The following is a 23,477-nucleotide window of genomic DNA, read 5'->3' on the forward strand; positions in this document are numbered from 1 at the left end:
ACAGGCAGAAAAAAGAAGCTTTTAGGAAGACCATATTAAATGCATATAAACCCCTTTTTCTCAAAGCCTAACACTAATTTTCCCTGCATTTATTTTCCCACACTTAGCAGCTAATTTCCCTAACACCCCTGAAAATACCAGCACTAATTCTAGGCATTATTAATGATCACAGGCTACATCTCCTAACTGCAATAATTCTAGGCTGAACTTCATGTACTAAACATTGCATTCCACAGACTGATGAGCCAGCTCTCAGATAAACATGCTTGGTTAAGTATCAAGTATTAACACCCTATGGCAATCTGAGTCCATGCACAGTGACTCAGTGCAATTATTCTGAGTGTAACAATAAGTGGGCAGTCATGCGGATTTGCAACTTATTGGTTTAAGCATGAAATTAAACAAGCAAGAAAAATTAATGAAAACTATTCAATTTTAGACCAGACTGGGGACAAAATATGAGTAAGTATTATAAACATGACATAATCTCATTTAAGGAGACTGTGTAACACATAGGTTTTACAAATAGTTACAGACATTAATCTTGTTAAGTTTATTTCCAGAGTTTTATTCAGTAACAGGATTGATTGGTTGAAGAAACACAGGCTCAGACAAAAAACTAGCTGAAAGCTCTATTTTTGTCAGAGTGATGGATTCTTTTCTTAAGTAACTTGTTTTGTTGTCTTTTGTTCCAGGACTATAAACATTATTAGCAGTTCTCCAACTGGCAAGAGAGGCTGAGATGTTTTGTCTTCACCATTCTGGATTGCTTTTTGTTCTCTTACACAATCCAAGAGTTGGAAAGAGGCAACAATTTTGATTTCCCTTCCCTGTAAGATCACCTTTCTTTTGCTCACAACTGGGTCTTTCCACTGAAGCAGTGAGGATAGAACTGCTCCATGGCTCACCCTTGCTCTGGGAAGAGAAGGGTTGCAGATCCTGATAAGCAGAACTATTGCAACCTATGAGCTTACATATCTGACAACCAACATTACCATCCAGTTCCCTGTTGTTAATTTGCTTCCTATCATCACTGACTTCCCAACAACCAAGCCTCTGCATGGCTTTCATGTGGCTGCAGTTATTTCTGTTTGCACCAAGAGGTCATTTCATATGTTGCTAGCAGAAGGGATACTGCTTTCTTCTGTGACTTCAGGCAGCTTTTAGGAAACAAAGATTTCCTGCCCCCTTTCCAACTAGAGGCAAAGGTCAGGGAGTCTAACAATGAAGCACAGTGTTGCAGCTCAATATTTTAGTGCTAAAAAATTTACCCACAAAAGCAGAGAGGACAATTGCTATATAAAACTCCATGCACAAATACATCCCATCCAAAACACATGTTTGTAGCCCAAGCAAGGATTTGTGCCCTCTAAAACAATGCTATTATGTATAGATTTTCTGGGAAAGATGGTGTTACTAAGCAAAGGTCCAACACTTTAAAAGTGGTACGTTTGGGGTTTTGTAAGAAATGAAAAGCACAATCCATGAGGTATGAACAAAACAAGATACCTTCCTTGCTGAACTCAATTGCTAATGGTCACGTTCACACTTTGCCTCCATGCTGTGACCTGTTCCAGACTATGCCATCCCCTTGACCTACTGAAAGCATTTACAGCCAAAGGGTGATTTCTTTAAATCAACATTATCTTCCACATCTCACTAACAAGTACTGATGTACCATTCTACCCCTATGATATTTCTTGTATTCAGGATCCAAGAGGAAACATATTGGAACATCTTTGCCATACATTTTTCAGAGCAGTATAATACTGCCCGGAGCACCAAGGCCTCACTACATATTTATGAGCTGTCAATTTTCAAACAACATCCTTCCCAGGCAAAGGAAATAATCACCAAAAACCCACAGTAAAAACTGTTTCATTATTTGGATCACAGCTTGTAAGCATGATCTTTGCTGTCCCATACAGGGAATGGCTGCTTTTGTGTTAATGTTCACTACAGCTCTTCTATTCCATTTGGAGGAGATGGGACCCTAAATCAGCACAGGTCAATGCGGCATCTCCCATCAACAGCTAGCCCTTTATCTATTTCACTGGATATTGGATAGTGGTCTGCTGGATGTAATACACTGATTTAGTTTTGCTCATTTTCATTTCTGTAGAAGCTAAGTGTTCCCCACAGAGTAGTACTTTTTGTTTACATTTTTTACAAGACTCCCAAATGCATCATTCAGAGGAAATACTGTCAGTATAATAGTTTATACTGTACACAAGAAAATGCCTTCTCAGATCACACTCATGATCTACCTCACTATCAGCTTTAGGAAATAAAGCTACAGAAGCTTCAGGGCAAGGTGCAAAAAGACTAACACTAGTCAATCACAGGAAAAACTACCCCATCCTGTCTCTTCTGTTCCCCTTGCCATACTGGAAACCAAGCTCTGAGGAGGATGCCTTTGCCCCAAAGCAGAGGGCTGTCAGCTAGCAACTTTTTCCAATAGCTTCTATCCTGGAATGCCTCACTCTTTTGGGTTACTCACCAGGATAGAGAAAAAGCTCATTCAAACCTCTAAGTCTTCCTCCATAAAAATGAAGCTGAGCCACTTTCTCTGCCCCAAACGTTCAGGCACACTTTCTTCTGCAGCCTCTGCGATGATCATCCAACCACTCACGCAGGTGACAGAACTCACCATTGAACGTGCTCATCACAGCACTTCCCAAACTAGTCAAGCATGGGATGGAATAAGGACATATGCAGAATAGAAATCCAGCTGCTTTTCCTGAATGGCTTCAAAGAAATTAAAATCCTCCATCTACTTGCTGACTTCCTGCATTTAAGACAATTAGTTAAATCAACACACATCTATCACTGTAAAAAGCAGGTGTGTTGTATCCAGGGTTTGGAGAAAGACAAAAAATATTTACTATGTAGATAGACTAGCTGTATGTGAACAAAACAAACTGGTATAGACTGAACTCACTCATGCATTAACAGCCAAGAAAAAAAGAAAACTTATGGTTGCCTCTTCAGCTGGGCAGAAGCAACAGGCAGGGCTTCTGACAGGTTGATTAGATGACTTTTTTTTTTTACTACTCTGAGTAAGGAGACAGGCAGGAAAGGAAGTCTAAGTCCTACTTACAGAGAAGCAAAAGCATGCTCTTCTCATGCTCCAGTCCCTGGAGACCTATCGACTAATCTGCAGCACACTCTTATTTTTCAGTAGTCCTCCATCTCCCTGCTCTCGCTCTACAGAGACACTGGCTCATGCTCCAGCCCTCTGTCCCCACATTTCCTGCCCAGCCCCTCCACACCTTGGTCAAAGTTGCAGAGGAAATGACATGGATGGTTTCAGAGTGGCTGCGAAGCACCCAAGACTTATTCAGTCTTGGACCTGACAACCAGGAGTCCCTTCTCCAGCCCAGGTGAGCCACCACAGAGTAGTAGCATGGGTTCCCTGAACCACTGGAGGGCCTGCCAGCCTCTGCTCCAGCACAGCATTCCTCTGCCCAAGGGAAATCATTTCCCCTACAGCGATTCACTGATTTACAGCTGGTTAGATACTACCCCCACCTCCTTGGTGAATGCAACATACACAAGCACATGGTCTGCAGCTGCAGGGACAAACCCCAGGGGAGACAGAGTGATTGATGTGCCATATACAGGCTGCCACCAGTTGAGAAAGCTCCCATCTGAAAGGATAAATTGCTTATCTTCAATGTCAGAAGTTCCTCACACTGTCTTAGAGGAAGGATCGGTCCCATGTCTAAGCCAAACCCCTCCCTATCCATAAAATTCACACAAATCCATAGAAGAAAAACTCCTTTCTCATGTGAGTACCAGCAACCATGTGCTTTTATGCGGTGTTTCTCCTTTTATGAGGGCAGAGAAAGGTAGGTGAAGGGCAGTTCTTCCTATGGGCCAGTGTTTCAGTGTGGGACAGGTCTGCACTGCCATCACGGCAGCTGTAGTGACTGGGACCACCAGCCTGGTGTGCAGGGGGGCCAGCCTGGGCTGAAATTCTGACTCCCCCTGAGCAGCAAGTATTGTGGCCAGACTCCTGGTACCCAAATTAACCTCTTCTCGGTTAAGCCAAAAATTCCAGTATAAGGCTGCTCCCCATCATAACCAGATCCTGTTCACGAGGTGAGGATGACGGCTTTATGTGTTACAGGAATTGTTTTGTACCAAAGCAGAGAACAAAAGGAGGGATGGCAGGAATGGGACAGAAAAGCTACATGAGTGGTGGACTGCATCCTTGCAGCCAAGGAGAGACCGGCTGGTTGAGGGTAGATTCTCGCATCTCGGGAGAGACTACTGATGAGAATGCCAACAAGACAGAAATGTAGTAAAAAGCTAGGTCAGTGAGACTTCTAAATGCTAAGAGGCACAAAAAAACATATGCAGAAAAGCTCATTAATCATAAAATACCCTCCTGTGCCTTGCATTGGGGATCCAAAATAAACACTGGAGTTTTGAACTCTTTTCAAGAAATTATACCAAATGACATGAATTCTGGATGTGTCCATGTTTGGGTTTCTAGGCAATAAGGCTTCAGTATAACTCTATTCCATGCCAGGTACTAGTTTTATAATGGAAGTCAGACCTCCTTGACATGTGATGGTGGGAGGTCTGAGATACTGCACATGACCAAATAAGCCTACTTCTCTGAAGACACTGTGGGATTCCCCCCCACACTTATATGAGAAGCAGCTGCTTCTTTTTGCTGGTGGTGTTGGTGTGTTTTTAATGTAAATGCATTTCCCCTTCTCCAGAAAATGGTCCCAGGGTATTGTGGCACCCTGACAGTAAGTCTTGCATGGCATCTTGCTTGAAAGGAAAAATGAATTTTTTTCCTGCAGAGAACTGAGGAGACCCCACAGCCAGGGTCCTCCCAGAGAAGAGGAGCAACACACTGCCAGAGGATAGCAGAGGCCAGGAGCTCAGAACTGACCTCAGAATTTCCCATCTTCTTACCTAATAACAATGCTACACTACCACAATACATCTCTTCAGGTTTGAGATGTAAAAACATGGTCCCTACAATTAGATGCTAAAGTAAGTTGTGGTGAATAATCTAAAAATTATGACCCAACTACATCAGATTTTTGGTAAACTGCTCAACAAGGACAGTTCAGGTCCAATTTTAAGGTACAACTGTCATATAAGGGTGCAAGAACAGTTTTCTCTCTCGCTTTTGCCATCAATGGAGACTCCATGTGGAAGGTCATTTTTGCTGAGGACCAAGTGACATTGCTGCAGACTAAGAAGAGTAAACAAAACTGGAGGATGGAGATCCTATTGTGTGTACATGCAGCAACTCCAGCTCAACACGTGTCCATCCTCCTCTGTCTCCTTGACCTCCTCTACTGGAATTCACTGACCCCTTACTTTTACCACTTATGAGAAACACAGCTAAATGACTAAGTTTGAAATGTCTTTGAAGAAAGTTGTCTTTTTTCTTTTTTATCTCTAACCTGAACATTTCATTGAGAAGGGTTTTACCAGATCACAGCATAGCTTAGGTTGGAAAAGACCTCTAAGATCATCAATTCCAAACACTAAACCAGCACTGAACAAGTCCAACACTAAATAATCATGCCCCCAAACGCCACAGATACATGTCTTTTAAATGCCTTAAGGGATGGAGCCCCCACTGCCCTGGGCAGCCTGTTCAATTCTTGATGACCTTTTCCATGAAGAAATTTTTCCAGTTATCCAATCTACACCTTCTCTGGTGCAATTTGAGGCCATTTCCTCTTGTTCTACTGCTTGTTACTTGGGAGAAGAGACTGACCCCCACCTCTCCACAATCTCCTTTCAAGTAGGTGTAAAGAGCAATAAGGTCCCTCCTGAGCCTCCAGGCTGAACAACTTCAGCTGCTCCTAAGATATGTATTTCAGACCAGCTTTGTTCACATCAGCCTTCTGTCGACACATTTCAGCCCCCCAACCAAGCCCTTCTTGTTGTGAGGGTCCCAAAACCAAACACAGTATTCAAGGTGTGGCCTTCCCAGTGCCAAGCACAGGGAGACAATCACTTCCCCAGACCTGCCATTAAAAGCTATTCTGATGCAGATGGATGCATAGTAAATGTTTGTAGAGAGGAGAGGGTAAGCCAGTAGCCTTGAGATGAAAACTTGGCAGTCCTCTGGAGAAGCCCCATGTGAATCCATACTTTCAGCTCAAGTTACCAGCTATAGATGACTGCAGAGCCATGAGATTTTGGCTTAGCCAAACAGGAATGCAGCTGCCCTACCTATTGCTTTACAGCAGCAGGTATGATGGTGACACAGTGTAACACAAGGCATGCCACAGTGCCACCAGAAGAGCAATGTGTGTGATGCTCTTCCCTCCAGCTGCTGCGTAAGGCACGGACCAGTGTCCTCCGACCAAAGAAGTGCAGTGCAAAGAGGTGGACAGGCTTTTCCTTTCCTTGCTGGAAACCAATCAGAACAATAACCACCTCACAAAGGGCACCACAAAACTTAGCATGCTCATTGCTGATGTCTGCAGTGCCACAGTTTTGGCTCCTAGTGCCTTGTCCATTCGTATTTCAGATCGGGCAAGGGGAATACCCTCATTTTAGTGACTAATTCCGTTATCATAACAGGCATGTTCTCTGTTCACCGTAAGCCTCCTTTGTATCTGATGAGTGCATCTGGGAAGAAAGGGAGTAAAGGGAGGAAGATATTCTGCATTTATGTTTCCATTAATTCAGCATGAGAAACAGATCAAATGTTCATTTATTCCGCGTTCCAGGACACTTCTTCCAGACACTATATATAGTTTCTCAGATACCAGCATCTCCCTCACCTACATATTCACACTAATCCATACAAAAATATGAGTCATTACACAAAGTTCCATCCAGAAGAGTAAGCCATTCATCCTTTGTGGGAGGAGAAGGAGAGGGGAAATTAAGAGCTGTTTCCAATTTAATTGGCAGACTTTACATTTTTGTTCTGCTTCCATTGGAAAGTGTGGTGCTAATTTTTCTGCCACAGCTTGCAACCATGGTGAGATCTCAATCTGCTTCATTTACATCTACCAGCAGGACTGCTAAAAAAATAAAATAAATCAGAACTGTATTTGCCATGCCTCTGGTCAGCATGCAAGTTCTATATGCTGAACTTCTGCTTGTGTTATTTCAGGGAGTCAAATGTTTTAAAGCTCCCTGAAACTGCTAAGCGCCTTTTTCAACTGCTCAAACCTTGGTGTGGTATTCTTGAGAGCACAATATCTTCTGAGCTCATTTTGAAAAAGAAAGAAAAGTACCATGGATTCACTCACAGTGCTCTGCAGCATACCCTTGACTTTAAGTTTTATACCATAAAGCACATTTATGCCCCACCCTGTCTTTTTACTGTACCTTCTAGTCAAAAACATGGTTTCCTGTAAGCAAGCAGCTCTTTTTTGGGCTAATTTTTAAGTGAGGTTACTTAGGAAGCAGCAAATTAGAACAGGTTTCTGTTCTGATAATTCCTACATTATCTACTTTGAAACAATTATGTCTTTCCCTTTCCAGTGTGACAGAGTACTGGACTTCGACTGTTTTCTCATTTTTACTCTTTGTATAATTCCTGATTTTTTTCTCAGATGCTTCTTGGCTTTGCATCTTTTTCTCTCTCATTTTCTAATCCAACAATTCCAGCCTGGCAGCTGCACATAACATTTATGACTATTTCAACTCAACCTCCCTCGTCTTGTTCCTTTTTGCAAACAGCCCTTAAATCACAGTCTTTGCCTCATGAGCAATTCAGGAGCCATTCCCACTGACTGTATTACCCGAGAGGTGTGAGTGTTCCATTGGTGCAGGGACCATCCATCACCCTGCAGCGTTGAGTCGGGTTAATTCCACAGGCGTTGCTGAGCTCCCAGGACCATCAGCAAGGTAGCACTGAGCAGAAAATCCTCTGGCAGAGGACTGGAACCTTCTACTTGAGCTGCTTCTGGAGCTCCTGCAGTGCTCAAGGAGGGACATTTGGGACACCTATCTATACATGGATTTTGGCAAGCGGATTGTAGGATTACAAAGAATGGCAACCTGAAGTCCAAAGGGGATAATACACAAAAGACACCAAATCTGCAGCCTTTCTGCAGGAGATAAGCTAAAGCCACACTGCCATGGGATTTTCAGCACCTTTTTCCAAATTAAATTAATTTTTTTCTGTGTGACTTTGGTAACGATTCACAGAGCTTGCTACGTCTTTGTGGAACATTAGATTTCCCTGCAGTTGCACCCTTTCAAAACATGTATCAAGCCTTAAGGCTTCTGCATCAACATACGTGGCTGTGTACAACAATTTCTAAAGTGTCAAACACACAGAAGAGAAATACTGTTGAGTCCTTCAGTAGCCACCTCAGTTGACAAGGAGACAGGATGTAGCACAAACATCAGAAAGACTGTTCTGCACCTCTGATACCTAATACCTACATTTGACAGTTCAGCTTGCTCAAGCTCCCCTGGAGCAGAGCATTTGGAGCTCCTGTCAACCAAGCTGATGCCAAATATTCCAGGTACCTTCATGGGAAAACCACATTTTTCTTCATAAAAAAAGAGGAGTACGTAAACTATATCCTGCTCCATGGCAGTACAGGACATGAAGAGAAAAAAAAAAAGAAAAAAATAAAAAAAAGGAATCACAGGCACTAAAGCAGCACAATCTGCTAAGAAAGAAGAATGTTACAACCAGCAAGGTGTGCATGTGTATGTCTGCTCCCTTCCATTTCCACCTCCTTCCCAACCTAGCACGTGCAATTTTATCCCGTGTAGCCTGCTGGGCTATAGCATTCCATCTGAAATGTAAGGGAATATGAGCCACATGCAATACATTCAACAAATATTCAAGGCATTAAGAGGCACCTGAACAGTTCAGGAAAATTACAAGCCCTCAAGTAAAGACTTCAAAATTAAAAGGAAACAAATCTGTACTTGCAACTGTTAACACCAAGCTTCTTGGGGTACGGCTGCAAAAAAAAGGCAACTCATCTACAGAGAGAGTGTTTCCTCACAGACTCCAGGTATTTAAGCTTTCTATTTCATTTTAAGGCTCTCCAACAGTTTGTGTTAGGCATTTAAAACTTACAAGCCATAAAATTATTTAGTCTCAAAAAGTGATCTTTGAAAGGCAAAAATGCATACTCTTAGCTGATGAGTAATCAGGAAAAATTTCTTTTCTCTTTTAAAAATGAAGTTATGCTTGCCCTATAAAAATTACGGAAACTTTTAAAGGCAGAAGATGCCATGGAGGGGAAAAAAAAAAAAAGAAAAAAGAAGAAATGCAACACTAGATAATTTTAAACACTTCGCATACCTAAAAAGGGCATATTAAACCACAACCTTAGTCATAAACCTCCAGTAAGTGCAAAGACAAAGTACCGCGGGTGCGACATGCAGCCGCTTGGCTGCCGGCGAGGAGCGGCTTCGAGTGCAAAACACACGCCAAAGGAAATGGGTGTCGTACCTCGCCTGCCTCCAGCATCTCCTCCTCCACCCCCACCTTCCCGACCACCTGTAGCACCCTCAGAGGAAGCAGACATGCTCCCACATACATTCCAGCTATGCTGTGCCAGCCGCACAGTACGCACGCAGCCAGCAGCACATGTGGGGAAGTACATGCATGGAGTACTGGCATCGGGTCTCCCTGCTATGATTAACCTCGTCTGCGGGCAAGCCGGAATTACTTTCTCATTTTTTAATTTAAAAAACAAACCAGAAAAGCAGCCCAAGGAGCAAAAGGGACCCCCTCCATCACATTCGTGCCCTTTCCCTTTCTCCCCCGCACGCACACCTACCCACACCTACATTGTGCTGGAAAAAGGCTGTAAGCATGGCATTACCACTATTGTGTCCTGGGTACAGGGAGCTGTGGTTTTGAGATTAAGCACCCAGTAAAGAAATTTTACCCTTTTGACCAGAATTTTCCATAAGCAATTGAACATTGGTTAGGAAAATAAAATAGAGAAATGTCTAAATTTCCTCTCATGCTCAGATGCGGCTATATGGTTGAGATCACTTCCCCGCGATGAGCTAAAATTAGGGCAAAAAGGACATACACCAAGTGCCTGAGAGAAGATGCCTGCAGAAGATGCCTGGCCATGGGGACCGTGCTACCGGGGACACTGGGAACTGGTGCCAGAGCAGCACCACCTGGTTTGGGGGCTCTCCTTGCTGGTGCCAGAAGGGCACCCTGAATCCACTAGCTTCAAATACACTGCTATAGGTATCTTTTCATCAGTGGTCAGTCTTAAAGGAAAAAAAAAAAAAAAAAGAAATCATGTGATATCACCACTGCCCTGAAAAACCCAGCAGCCACAGAGAAAGAAGTTTTACCCCTGTAAACCCCATAGAAGAAAGAAGCAGAAAAAAGATGCAGGGAAAGCAACTTGTTTTCCAAAGGTCCTCTGGAAACTCTTGGGGTGCTTTTCCTATTCTGCTGCAACGATCTTCTCTCTGAGCCATTTCACGTTTGCCAATACACTGGGGGAGGGACCCATGGGTGGGGAGGGAGTTAAAAATAAAAACAAACACTGAAAACTATTTGTAAACTGTTTCACCCCAGCGAACCCTTCAACTCGCGGTTTCTCTAACCGACTGCACAGCACACCTGCAGAGTGAGTCGGGGCAGGAGACACCCCTCCATAAATACCCGGGAGATCCCTCGCCTGGCTGCGCCTCCTCGGGCACCTCTCTGTGTGGGATGATGGCACCGGCTGCCCATCTTCCTGGGAATAGCCTGAACTTTACAGTCAAGTAACAAATGATAAGTGGGCAGGGGACAATACCAAATAAATATATATATATATATATATATTTCCTCAGAAAAAAAATGCCCTGAATATAATTTCAGCTTTGCAACAGTCAACACTGCCCTTATCTGGGTTTCAACACATACAAGATCTCAGGCACCTGGTCATCTCTCCTTCACCCCACCATTTCTGACTAGCCAAAGAAAGCAGCTGTGCCAGGTGTTACCAAGTACAGCTGTAAATCCTGCAGTCTCCTCTGCCCCATCCAGGTGACCTGCAACCTGAAGTGCCAAATCTGGCAATTAAGCGATCCCCCAAACCATGCAAGGTCCCATGAAAGCCAGATGCCCATCTCCTCCAGCATCAGGTCTGTGCTCCAGGTCTGTTGACCAACACTGACCACTGCACATCTGGAGCAAAATACTAGGAGCAAAGACATTCCTCACAGTTCTGGTTTACTCATAGTCCAACAAAAGGGCACTAATTCTCACCTCTGGGTGGACTCCTACTTTAAAGAAACAAACAAAAAACCACCAAGCAAATCCCAAGCCACCTTCAGGCGGTGAATCAGGCATTGCTTGAGTCACGCATGTACAGCATGAACCAAACTCAACTGAGAGCTGCACCACCGACCTCAGCCTTTGCTCTTCTCTGCCTGCCCACCCCCGCCACCCCCACCTCCACCCCAAAACTAGCAAGCAGACAAGCTTGTTCACAATCCTCTGAAGGTTTAAATCAGAAATCTGCAAGCAATGCTAGTGTGGGCATCGACATCCTGTGTGTGGTGGGGAGAGCATTAACACTGCTGATGCTGGGAAATGTGCAAGTAACCAGGACGGGCAAATCCCAAAGGCTGGCACTCAAATAAGCATCCCCAGTATGGCTGTTTGTCCAAAGCTTAACCAAACTATCCAAACTTGCTGATGTGCAAAGTTAAGACTGGAAGGGAAAACCTTTCAGAAGCCCTTATTCTTCACACTAGAACATAGCTACAGGATATTTTCAGTATTTACATGGAATGGAATTAGATTCTAGGAATCCAGTCTGGGAAAATGAAGTTCTTCTATCTTTTCCTCAAGACCAAATCATGTTTGTCTTATTTTGACAACAGCTGAGCACAACAGAGCTCTTCTATGGCCCCATCACACTGCAGACCCTACAACCAAAGGCTATTCTGTCCTCTCTGCCAGCTTTTGCATTGCTTGTTTACAGAAATGTGGCACTAGGAAAACCCTGAAACCACCTATACCAAAGGACAGTCAGAGAGAGGACAACTTCACTGCAAGAAACGGACTCCAAATCGTGGGGGAGGAAAACAGGCACTTGGGGAAGGAGAAAGGAAAAGTGGGGGGCCAAGCAAACCACTTTTGGCATTCGTGTTTACCACTGCCACCTTGCCCTACCCCCCTGCACACCCTCTCCAGAGCACTCAAGTGTCATCTGCACTTCAAATTCCTTTGCTGCAGAGTGCAGTAGTCAGCCATTTCATGTTATTTTAGAGCAGACTGTAAAGACTTGGTCCTATAAAGTTCTCCTGTGACATTACTGACCTTGTTGCTCTTTATGCTACTCCAGTTTCCATAAGAAAGAAAAAAGTAGTTAAATTCTCAAGTGATTCAATCAAGTACTGTGTTCATCTTCAGAAATAACTGGCATCACTTTGAGATCAAAATATCTACCCCACTTCTATAGAAAGACTTTATAGCTTTAAGTTCTATATAGATAACACTTCAACAGCACAATAATTTTTTCTCTACCGAAACTAATCACGAAAAGCACCAGAAATATTTGTAGCAGGCAGCTAATACCAATTACTACTTTCCTTGCAAGCTATTTTGACTAAATTAGCCTTGATAGCATCACAATTTGTTGATGTAGGAAACAATAGAAATTAACAAGCCACGGCAGTCAGGGCAGGGAAAGAGAACCATGGAGGCAGCATTTACCCCTTGAAAATAGGATTTGCGAAGAAAAACTAGAAGCATTACACTGACTACATAACATGTGGGTTGCTGTACAACAGAACTTGTGCATTGCATTTGTAACCTTGTGTTTGGCTTTAGTAACTGCGGCTAGACAAAACAACTGGACTGTAGCTGCACAACACCACATGGCAGACCTCACTTTGATCTTAGAAAACAGTAAAATATTTCTAGAGAAAGTTTGGAGATGATCTAAGTGATACTCACAGCTTTTTAAGCTTGGAATTTGCTGGTTGGTGCATAAAGCATTACTCACTTTCTGAACAAAGTGGAAAGTTAACACAAATTGGCAGATGACTAACTGTCCAAGAAAGAGATTACTGAATGAATCACTGACTCTACTTTTAGTCTAATAATAAGACAAATGAAGAGGACCAAGAAGGGGAAAAAGACAAACAAATAAATTTCCTTGCAAGTGTTTAAATTCGCATTGCCCATGATTTTCCAGCTATGACAAACTATGCATAGATTTCATAATTTACCATGAGTTTTACATTGGGGTTAGCTTACTGACATGTCTCATGATTATTTCACACCATCACTTAATTTGGATTTCTGTAAGAACTCTGCTCCACACTTTCCCTTGATACACATTTAATAAATTACAGGAACAAATTAAGGATTGGAAATGAAGTTAAATTGCCGAGTTGAGTCACAAGCACTTGGCAGGGTACAGATTCCACACACAGAAGTACCTCAGGCACAGCAGATACCTGAAGCTGACCTGAAGCAGAATTTAGAAGAAGGAGGACCTTCAAAGTTTCCTGACATTTTCATCTTTACTACTCAGGTTCTGGTGAAAAGTTTGCCTAATGCACAACCAGCATTCAGCTTTGCAGAAAATGACCCCAGGTGCTGCTCAAGAACAAAGGAAAGGGGCAGCAGTGCCGTCCCCCTCCCAAACAACAGCCATCCAGCTCTAGCAGCCTGGTGGAGTGAAGCTACAGACAGCAAATCTAGGAGATCTGTGTTTGCCCTCAGCAACCTGCCCACCCACTGCTCCCCCTGTCTTTCCCACATTAGCTCTGCTGCTCTTTGGACCTGTGGTCTTACTCATCAAATTGCCTATGAAAATTAGCCAGGGTAAATTGATGTGTACTAGGTTGAAAGGCTGAATCAGCTCAGCAAAGCACAAGCACATGGCCAAGCAGGACCTCTTACTCTCACCCAGTGGCACAAGGCACTACCAGCTCCTAATTTCACCCTCTTGTTTTGAAGGATGAAGTTAGACTCCCTCCCTCACCTGAGTAAATTCAAGTCACTTGGGTCATCTGCTGAACTTGTTACTCAGCATTGCTTGCCATCATCCCCAGAGTGATAAAAGGTTGCGAGAAGACCCAAGGGTTTTGGATTGCAGCCACATGGTTCAGAAAATTCTCCACAGTCACCAGGTTTGCTCATCTCCTCCTATGCAACAGATTTAAAATTCTCAAGAGCTCATCACATCTGGGAGATCGGTGACATGACCATGTTGCATGAGGTCAGAAGCCAGAATCAGGTAGGAATTAGAATAGTTATAGAATCACAGAATAGTTTGGGTTGGAACGACCTTCCGGATTATCTAGTTTCAAACCCCCTGTCATGGGCAGGGATGCCTTCCAGTGGACCAGGTTGCTCTAAGTTCCATCCAATTTGGCCTTGAATACTTCCAGATTTGGGGTATCCACAGCTTCTCTGGGCAACCTGTTCCAGTGCCTCACCATCCTCACAGTAAAGAATTTCTTTCCAATTTATAATTTAAACCTACCCTCTTTCAGTTATTTGAACATTTGCAGGAGATAGTACTTCTGCATTTTGTTAACATCGAAGACTCAATCAAATGAGTTCTGCTTTCCTCTAACTTTTTTTCAATTGTCCGTTGCAGACACAAGATGGAAATACATATTCCAAACCTGTCATGCCCTGGGAAGCAAGTTCCTACTGCCAAGCTATAGGTTAGGCTAGGCACAGGCTGCTACTGGTTTTCTGCAGAGCCACACATTGCCGGAGGAAGACAAGAACAATCTCCAGGAGATGGGGCCTGGTGCAGTGATGGTCAGTGCACTTTGGGGACCAGATGTCCCATGGCCAGCTCTAAGTCTTTTACCAAGCTGTAGTTTAATTTGATGCATTATCCAGGTTCTTGACAGACTCCACAGCAAACTTAACATGCACAGAACTAACCCTACACATCGGCTGACTAATTTCCTGCCAATTTAATTCTCAGGGCTGGCCCACTGTGGGAAGAGACAGGTGCCAGGGCAAGCAAAGGCAAGGAGGAGATGCTGAGCAGAATCACAGTCCCAAATTTCAGCAGCAACACTGTCAGCTGCCCTTCACAGGTCCAGCCTTCAGTGATTTTGGACACAAATCCCATTTCAGAGTCAGCAGAGCTCAAAACATCAATGAGGTTTAGACGCATTATTCATTTGCCATGATCCAACCTTCACGACACTTCTGTCGGCATGATTTTCTAAAGACAAGTCAGAATCAGAGTGCTGGACCTATGTCCTCTTGAACTCTGAATGACCACTGACATCTTATTTTGCAGTCTTTACCAACTACTCTTCTGTGAACTTCAAGAAGAATTGTCCCTAAAATCCTTTAAGTTGGAATTTGGCCTTTTATGCTATATCCATCTGAAAATAATAAAACCTGTCTTATTGTTGCCATGTAACAAACTATTGGATTTCCACATGTTGCAAAGTTTTATTTCCACAGGCTTCTGTGCCTCTATTTTCAGTGTACCTCTCCCAGTAAGAGGCTACAAGACAAAGATTCTCCATCACAGTCTGGTGACACAAGAAACTGACAAACACATCCAAGGTATTTCAGCACAACCCAAACCAACTACATAAATATATTTAAATATTTAGTGGTAAAAGATGCCTGCTGACAATGAGGGAGCTGGGATGAGTCTAGATTTTGAGAATCTGCCCCTGAACAGATTTTTTAAAAAGCACACTCTGCTTTTAGAACAGAATAAGAAGAAACGAAGAACCATCACATCCTTACAAGGAATTACTTTCTCTGTTGCTGCAATATTTATACTAGTAAGTTATCATGGAGGCTTCATAAATGTGGGAATTTTCACTCTAACAGCAAAGAAAATACTAGCTCTGCCTCATGTATAGTCTTTAAACCTTGTAACAACACAGGCCACTTGAAAACAAATAGCAACACTAAATATTAATGCAGCAGATCAGGAGACACTGACTGGACTACCATTAAAGGTACTACACCTTGAACAAAAGAATTAAAATTTGATATACTGTAACACCATGAAGGGCATGATCTGCTGACATGGAAACAAAATAACCTTGCATTCTACAAGGCACACCTTCAAAAAAAAAAAAAAAAAAGCAGGATGTGCTAGAGGTTGCTTCACTGCACTGAACACAGCGCAGAATCTTTACAAAAAGATAAAAGGATTTGAAAACTATTACTTTTTAAGAGAGAGAGAAATAAAATAATTTAAAAGATCACTTTCTGATTTGCACTTTTTTCAGTATCACTTTCAGTACTGGAAGATGTGCGCTTCCTTCCAGGTAGCGACAGACACATCCTACCGTTGTCAGTTATGTTTCAACTCCTATTTTCTGTTTACTTTCCTCTCCAGATCCCCTGACCCCCAGCTGAAACAGCAATACAGGTCACTCAGCAGTCTTACTGTCCCTCTCTTTACCAGATTGGAAAAGAGGTAGAGAACAGCAGCTCAGCAAGAGGAGGTAGTGTGCCAAGTCTTCCCCCACTCGACATAAATACATTATATTTTCCAGATGTGCATCTCTGACATCGAGGCTAAGCAATACTCTACGGTGAAATGCAAAATGCTGAGAAGGAGACAGGAGAGGGGAAGACTTTCGCACTGCAAGCAGTGGTATAAGTAGGTTTTCTTTGGATGGTACAAGATCACAGCAAATCACTAAATCTTCCGTAAGTTTAAAAAAAAAAAAATCTCAAAGTAATATTTTCCAACCTTTCACTAAGAGTAGGGGCCAAACCCACACGTTTTAAAGGTCTTCCACAGTTTTATTATTAGAAGTAGAAACCCTACTGATACTGATGAGTCATTTGTATTGGCGGAAACCAAGAACACCCATTTTCTTCATGTGTTATAAAGCTCTCAGTGTGGTTTTCTATTCATTACTGGTCAAAGTAGTTGACTAAAAACAAAACAAGTGACAAGAACTCACCTTGTTATTAAACCCTGCTCTACAGCAGCTGATTTTATTTATCACACTTTCAAAGACCGCTTATTTTTCACCCTATTCCACAAGAAGAAGAAAAATACACAAAAGACAGCTACAAATCTAAACTCCCTGACAGTAAATCCTGAACTGCAGATGGCTAATTCACTCCACTTCTGCAAAGGCTTTTGTGATCAGCTAAGAAAGAAAGAAGAAAGGAAAAAAAACCAACCCACAACAAGAAGATCAGTTAAAAATCATCAGTCAGCAGCAGCTATCATTTTAGGATCCTTATGAGTAATCAGAATAGAGTCTGTAAATAAAGAAGCAGTTGTACAAGAGCGTGAGCAGATGAAGGAATCCTTTCATGCTAGCAGCCAGTGATACTGCCACACAGGAGGTAAAAACCAGACTAAGAAATAGCAAAATTCTGAAAATTAAACACAGGTAAACCAGGTTTTTTAAAGTTTAATCAGAATTCCTTGCTGGCTTTAAAGAAGATTTCTACCATAAAAAGGGGTGGAGAGTAGGAGACTCCACAGCACAGCCTGCATTTGGAAAGGGAAAACACAATTCATAGGCTAGACTTGCCATACCCAAATTTAGAAAGATACTCAGAGGGATTTTTTGGTAACATCCCAGTCACAAAAAACCCCAACCAACCAACCCCAAAGTAAACCAAAAAAACAACACCAACCAAAAAAAAAGAAAAAAAAAGAAAGAAAGAAAGAAAGACAAAAAGTAAACCCCAGAGGTTTAGCCTGCTGAACATCAGTAGCGCCAGAATGCACTTGGAGCGCAACCTCTGCAGCGGCACAATGAACTTCCACTTTACCCTCCGCACCTAGAGGAATGGCAGCCTGGCAAAATGACAGTGTGTTTTGATGTTGCTGGGGAAGAAAACCACAGCAAAGCAGTGACCGGAGAACCGAAAATAACCTTTGAACAGCGGCTCGGCACTGCCGGTCTCTGCCCGCGCCTCCTATTGTGGATAGTTTATAGCCAGGGTAGCTCCAAGCTGCACCAGACACGTGAGTCAGCAAGAGCGGCTCGTAAGAAACTGCTGACATGTTCAATTGCTCTCACACACACCGAACACACCTACCCACTAAATAAAAAACAGCCTGCATGCAAATCGGGGTGAAGGAACACCTCCACACCTACAGTTCCTGTTTTCCTAGTTCAGGTTTAAATTTTAAAGCGATCAGTAAAGAAAGAAGGAAAAAAAAAAAAAAAAGAAAAAAAACCCCTCAGTGAATGTCAGCTATAATAAGTAGCTGTGATTAAGTCTCAAGGGTCATTTTGTTTATTTAAGCTGCTTTTCCTCTTTTCAAAAAACAAAATTGCTGCTCCACAGCCCAGAAGCCCTGTGTGGTGACAGGCAGCAAACAGTTCCTGTTTTTCTTAGTGGGGAGACTCCTCTTGAACCTGTGCACCAAACCCCATCTACCCATCACAGCCCAGCTGATTGTTTTCAACACTCAGGAAAAAAGGAAAAAAAAAAAAAAAAAGAAAAAAAAAGACAAAAAGGGAAAAAAAAAAGCTTCAGGCTTCTATTTCAATACCTTCTAGGGATGAACTGGAAATTCCCATGTCTTTTGTTCCTAATAGCTTTTCAAACATCTTGTTCAGTTGAGATAGCAGAGACAGTTGTATGCAAATGATAGGTCTTAGGAATAAATCTGGGAGGATCTGACCATCTTAGGTCACCTTTCAAACTAAAAAGAAGAAAAAGGCATAGCTCAGGTCCCCGTGCCTCTTGCCCCTGCAACCACCACCTCCTCCTTCTCCATTTCCTTTGAGGCACTGAATCCGAAATGCCCCAGCCGTCTCCGAGGGCAGGTTTCTACCAGCAGGTGTAAATAGCAAAGAGGGAGCAGACACGGAAGTCAGGGAGGGCCGAGAGGTTACACACAGAGGGGCTGCATGCCTGGCGGCCCCCTCACCCACACAGGAGCTGCAGTTCAGCCCCCACTGTACTAGGAGCTTTTACAGACAGTCTTTTTCAAGCTAAACGGGACCCATCTTTTGATCTGCTGAGATGCCAGTGCAGCACAGGTGGTGTTCTTCAGATTGTTGCTGTGGCTCCTTCTGCAGAAAGATCAATACAATCGAGCAGAGGAGTCTTCTGAGCCCAATTTTTGACAGATCAAAGTTCTGCCACACATGTAAACTTTTAGCATAAGGGTTTTCCTGAACTTATTCCCTTGTTCCTTTTTATTTGCCTGTTCTGAACACGTGGTTGCTCTTTGATCATTAGTTCTAGTAACTTAGAAGCTGCAAGTCCATCACTGGTCATAGAGGCATTTGTGTACATTCCTTTGCTTGCCTGCTTTAAAATTGTAATTCATAGTCTAAGAGCGGCATAGTATGCAGTGCTCTTTTCAATCCACTACAAAGATGTTTCTGCCTATCTGAAAAGCAAGAAGAGCACATTGCAACTCAGCTGGCTATATTCATACATTTTACATCTTCTTGATGTAAGCTTCAAATAATTGTAATATTCAGACAGCTGCCAAGGTTAGTATCTTTTGGCTGAATTTAAAGGAATGATGATCATTTTTTTTAACAACCTGAATTAGTACTTTGAGCACTATTCCGGAAATCCTGCAGGAGTTACTGGGAGTAGAACTCTACTGCCCATTCATCTACCACATCAAAATCATTTGGGCACCTACTCAAATATCAATAAAAAACTGCAGTATCAGAACAACACTCTCTACACATTCTCTTAAAGCATCTATAGTCCACAGGAACACTGAAAGCAGCAGGACTAACTCAGATTTAGAGAAAGCGTGAAGTTTAAATCTGAATTTTCTTCAACTCATCAATGGAATGATTAGTGTATTTCCCCTAACAGCTCAACTCAGAAAATGATGATATACAACTATCACACCCAAAATGAGCTGAGCTGAAAATTCAGACCCGAAGATGAAAGACAAAAGCATGCATGCCTTCAAATCTAAGTCAGACCTGTTCAACGCTACAGGTATGTTCTTAGTGTAAACTAAGAAGCCATTGAGAAAGTCTTCCTTTGAGTAAAAAGGCACATACATTTTGATTTGAATATATAAAACATGTTCATACCACCTAAATTAAAACCCCAAGAGACTCCTCACGTCACACAAAAAATGCTATTCAATTTTACCAACTGTTTATTACGTAAAAATGTGATTACAACTGAAAAGATTACTTCACATATATTAATGTTACACATATAATTTTTCAGCATAGTACCATAAACCTCTCTTCACTATGGTCTGAGAGGTCTCCTCTTTATCTGTGCATATGTGAAGCCCTACCCACGAAGGGTCATTGTGTGCCTGTGTGCGTCACAGGCACACAATGACAAAACATCTATTTCTATTCTTAAAGAAAAAAAAACACTTGATTTTTTTCCATAACACCTTTTTTTTCAGAAAACATGAAAGAAAATAACTAATTGGCAACCATACTGCAGCCTTATTAAGAAAAACAGCTATGGCACTTCAGAACTGAAAAATCAAGCAACGAAAGTTTTAAAATAAGCAAAGGCAAGCAACTTCAGCCACATATTCCACACTACACATCATCTCTACAGGGTTTTATTTTCAGGTCTCTTTGTCTATTATTATGCACTTGTAGAAAGAGATTTGTGAGATTTTATTATTTCATTGAGTATCTGAAGACTTTTACAATGTCAAAGATTTACCAAAATCTCCTCATAAACTCGGTTTTATGCCTAACTTTCCTTCCTGCCCAGCACAGAAGAGCAAACAGCCAATGTTTTGCTGCAAAATGAATGACTGAAAGGCAAGAGGAAAAGAGAGGAAGGCATCCCACCTGCATCACCAGAGCAATCTGCCAGCATGCACATTACCACCAACAGATGTTCCAGATGTACCTCTGGGTCAGAAAAAGACTAGGAATACCTGTCCTAGCACTGCTTCCCAGTGTGAGATACCTCAGCATAAACAATTGCTGTTGATTAACAACTCAGGATCTGTCGGCATGTGCATTAGTCATGTATTTGCTGCCTGCATCTTCCCCATCTACTCTCCACAATGGTAAAAGTTCAAAAAAATTTTAGCTGTTTAACCTCAAGTCTCACAGCAGAGTTGCCCAGGATTGCCCAGAAATGCACACTCTGCTTCTGTGGAACATTTATACAAAAGATACCTAAATATCTTGAGAACCACCCTCCCTGCAAAATCACTAGGGACCTTTCTTGTCCACTTGACAGCTGTGTACTGGCATACATCTGTTTGAGTGGTTCGCCCAGCGTTACAGAGGAAACTAACAAGAAAACTAGACCTATGATCCTGATTTTTCAGTTCGCTACTTTTCCAATTAGTCACGGCTTCCTTCCATTCCTTGCAGAGCACCTTCAGAACAGCCTTTGAAGCTGGAGGGTCAAACGCGAAAAGCGATGCTGAAAGCACAGGTTCAGTACACTGCAGGGAAGCACGACGCCGATCCATTTTGCTGCACAGCTGCCCAGATCCCAGTGACAGGGGGCAAGCGGGTGGACACAAAAGCCAACAAGGCTTTTAAAAGAGCAAGCCCACATGAGAGGTGGAATTTTATTTCTACTTGTCAGATGTAAAGCTCCTAGAACAGTGGTTTAAAGCTGTTGTCTATGGGGCTGTTGCAGCAAAAGTCTAATACACCACCTTATCGTTTTATTCTACCCATCTCATCTCAGCAATTACCTCAAAATTCAGTATTTACACACCTGAAAAAGTCAATTTACCCAAGCATCACCACCCTCCCCAAACTGCAGAGCATTCCACCAGCTACAGCAGAATCTCAGACAATTCCCAGCTCAAAAAAACCCCAACTTGTTTTCAGCTCGAGCCTCAGAAGAAAAAATTAAAATATGCACAAGTTTAGCGACAGTTCCAAAGTCTCTGAAAACGGGCTTTCATCACGAAAACACTGACACACGGCTTCAACTAGAGCAAACAGGAACGCTGTAATTTCCCAATCTTTCCAACATCTTAAGGAGTATTTTTAATCAGACGTCGTCCCTGCCTCACGTTTATTATTAAAGACTGAAACACGGGGTTTACTCCGGAGCCTCCGGGGCTTCAATAACAAGGGCACAATGATCTCACTGCAACTGAAGCGATTTAAGCAAGACACCCGCTGCATGACCAAAATAGCCCGCTCCACAAAAGGAGAGGCACGGTTTCACACTTAGCCTCTTTCATGACAGCCAGCGTCTCCGCGGCGCGCTGCCTTGGCCGCACGCTGCGCCTTAATGATCCCAGAAACTGTTACCGGAGTTCGCATCCCGAACCGAACCGACGGCACCAGGGGCACCGGGAGGCACGGCGGGACGCGCTGCCCGCCTGCCCCGGGAGGCTGCAGGTGGCCGCGGCGGGGCCGGGCAAGGCGCGGGGCCGGCGCTTGGCGGAGGGGCTGCCCGGGGCTCCCGGCCGTGCGGAGCGGCGCGGAGGGGAGCGGAGGGGAGCGGGAGAGCGCGCACGGACACACGCGCACTTGGGCGCCCGCCGAACACTCCCCGTTACGCAACGTGCGTATTTCCCACTTTAAGGAATAAGCACTAAGCGCGCCTGCACAGCCCGCGGAGCTCCGGGGGCGGGGGTGCAGCCCCCCGCCTGACCCCGCGCAACAGCTGCTGTTCCTGAGAGGAGGAGGAGGAGGAGGAGGAGGAGAAGGAGGGGAGAAACCACGCTGCCCCCCGCCCGGCCAGCCTCCCCCCAAACTTCGCCCCCCCCGCCCGTTCCCCTTCCCCAGCGGGGCTGCCGAGCCGCGGAACAGGCGCACTCACCTCGCCTCCGCGCAACTTTCGGGGGTCGCCCCTCTCGCTGCAGCCTGGGCGGGAGGTGGGGGAGGCAATGGGGCGGGGTGGAGTGGGCCCGGGGCTGGGGGGGCTGTTACGGCTGAGGAGGTTTGGGGAAGGGGGAGGTTGCTCTTGTTGTTGCTGCTGCTGTTGTTTCGGAAATTCTTATTAGTATTTCTCTGCGGTCAGAAACCTGCACCCTCCCCCCCCCAAATGAAAAAAAAAAAACCCGACCCAGGCGATCATCACATGGCGATTGCTTTGAACCAGCTGTTTCCAGAGCCAAAGTCTTGCGGAGAAAAATAAAGGGGGAAGGGAGGGAAGGAGGGGAGGGCTGGCAGGGGGGCCGGAGGAGGAGAGAAAGCCGCAGCGGAGGGAGGGCGGGCGGCGGGGGGGAGGGGGAGCAGCACCGCGGCGGCTGTGTCGCTGCCGGAGCGGCACCCGGGGCCGGCGGCGGTGGCAGCCCGACCGGTGGAGGCGGAGGAGAGAAGGCGGCGCTGCTGTGCTGTGCTGCTGCTGCCGCGGCCGCTGCTGCTGCCCGGCTCTGCCGCCCGCCCGCCGCCGCCTCCCGCGCCCTGGCCCAGCGCCGCCCCCGCCCCTCAATCGCTACATTGTTGACATTCGCAGGCTGACGTCACCCTCCCCGCCCCGCCGCGCGCTTCATTCACAACAACGCTACGCCAACGGCGCAGCGCCCGCCGCCGCGCCTACGCCCGCCTCGGCCCCTACGCACGGGCAGCGGCGTACGGCCGCTCCGCGACTAGCGGCGGCGGCGCCGCCGGCGCTCCGCCCGCCTCGCCCCTCCGCCAGCGGCCGGCGCATGCGCAGA

General features: G+C 44.3%; 1 protein-coding gene across 6 annotated transcripts in view; it reads right to left on the bottom strand.

Moving 5' to 3' along the window:
- BACH2 (BTB domain and CNC homolog 2) overlaps nucleotides 1–23,018 on the bottom strand; it is a 187,873-nt gene extending 164,855 nt beyond the window's left edge. For 5 of the 6 annotated variants that reach the window (XM_042016344.1, XM_042016342.1, XM_042016347.1 and 2 more), the window contains exon 1: nucleotides 22,637–23,018. The gene's annotated coding sequence lies outside the window, so the exon portion shown is untranslated. The remainder of the gene's footprint in view (nucleotides 1–22,636) is intronic. The other variant, XM_042016346.1, reaches the window with a different exon arrangement.
- Between the last annotated feature and the right edge of the window lie 459 nt (nucleotides 23,019–23,477).

The sequence above is a fragment of the Corvus kubaryi genome, unplaced genomic scaffold, assembly GCF_017639235.1.
Source record: "Corvus kubaryi isolate FWS band 111438036 unplaced genomic scaffold, C.kubaryi_AGA036_p1.0 split3-73, whole genome shotgun sequence".
NCBI lineage: Eukaryota > Metazoa > Chordata > Aves > Passeriformes > Corvidae > Corvus > Corvus kubaryi.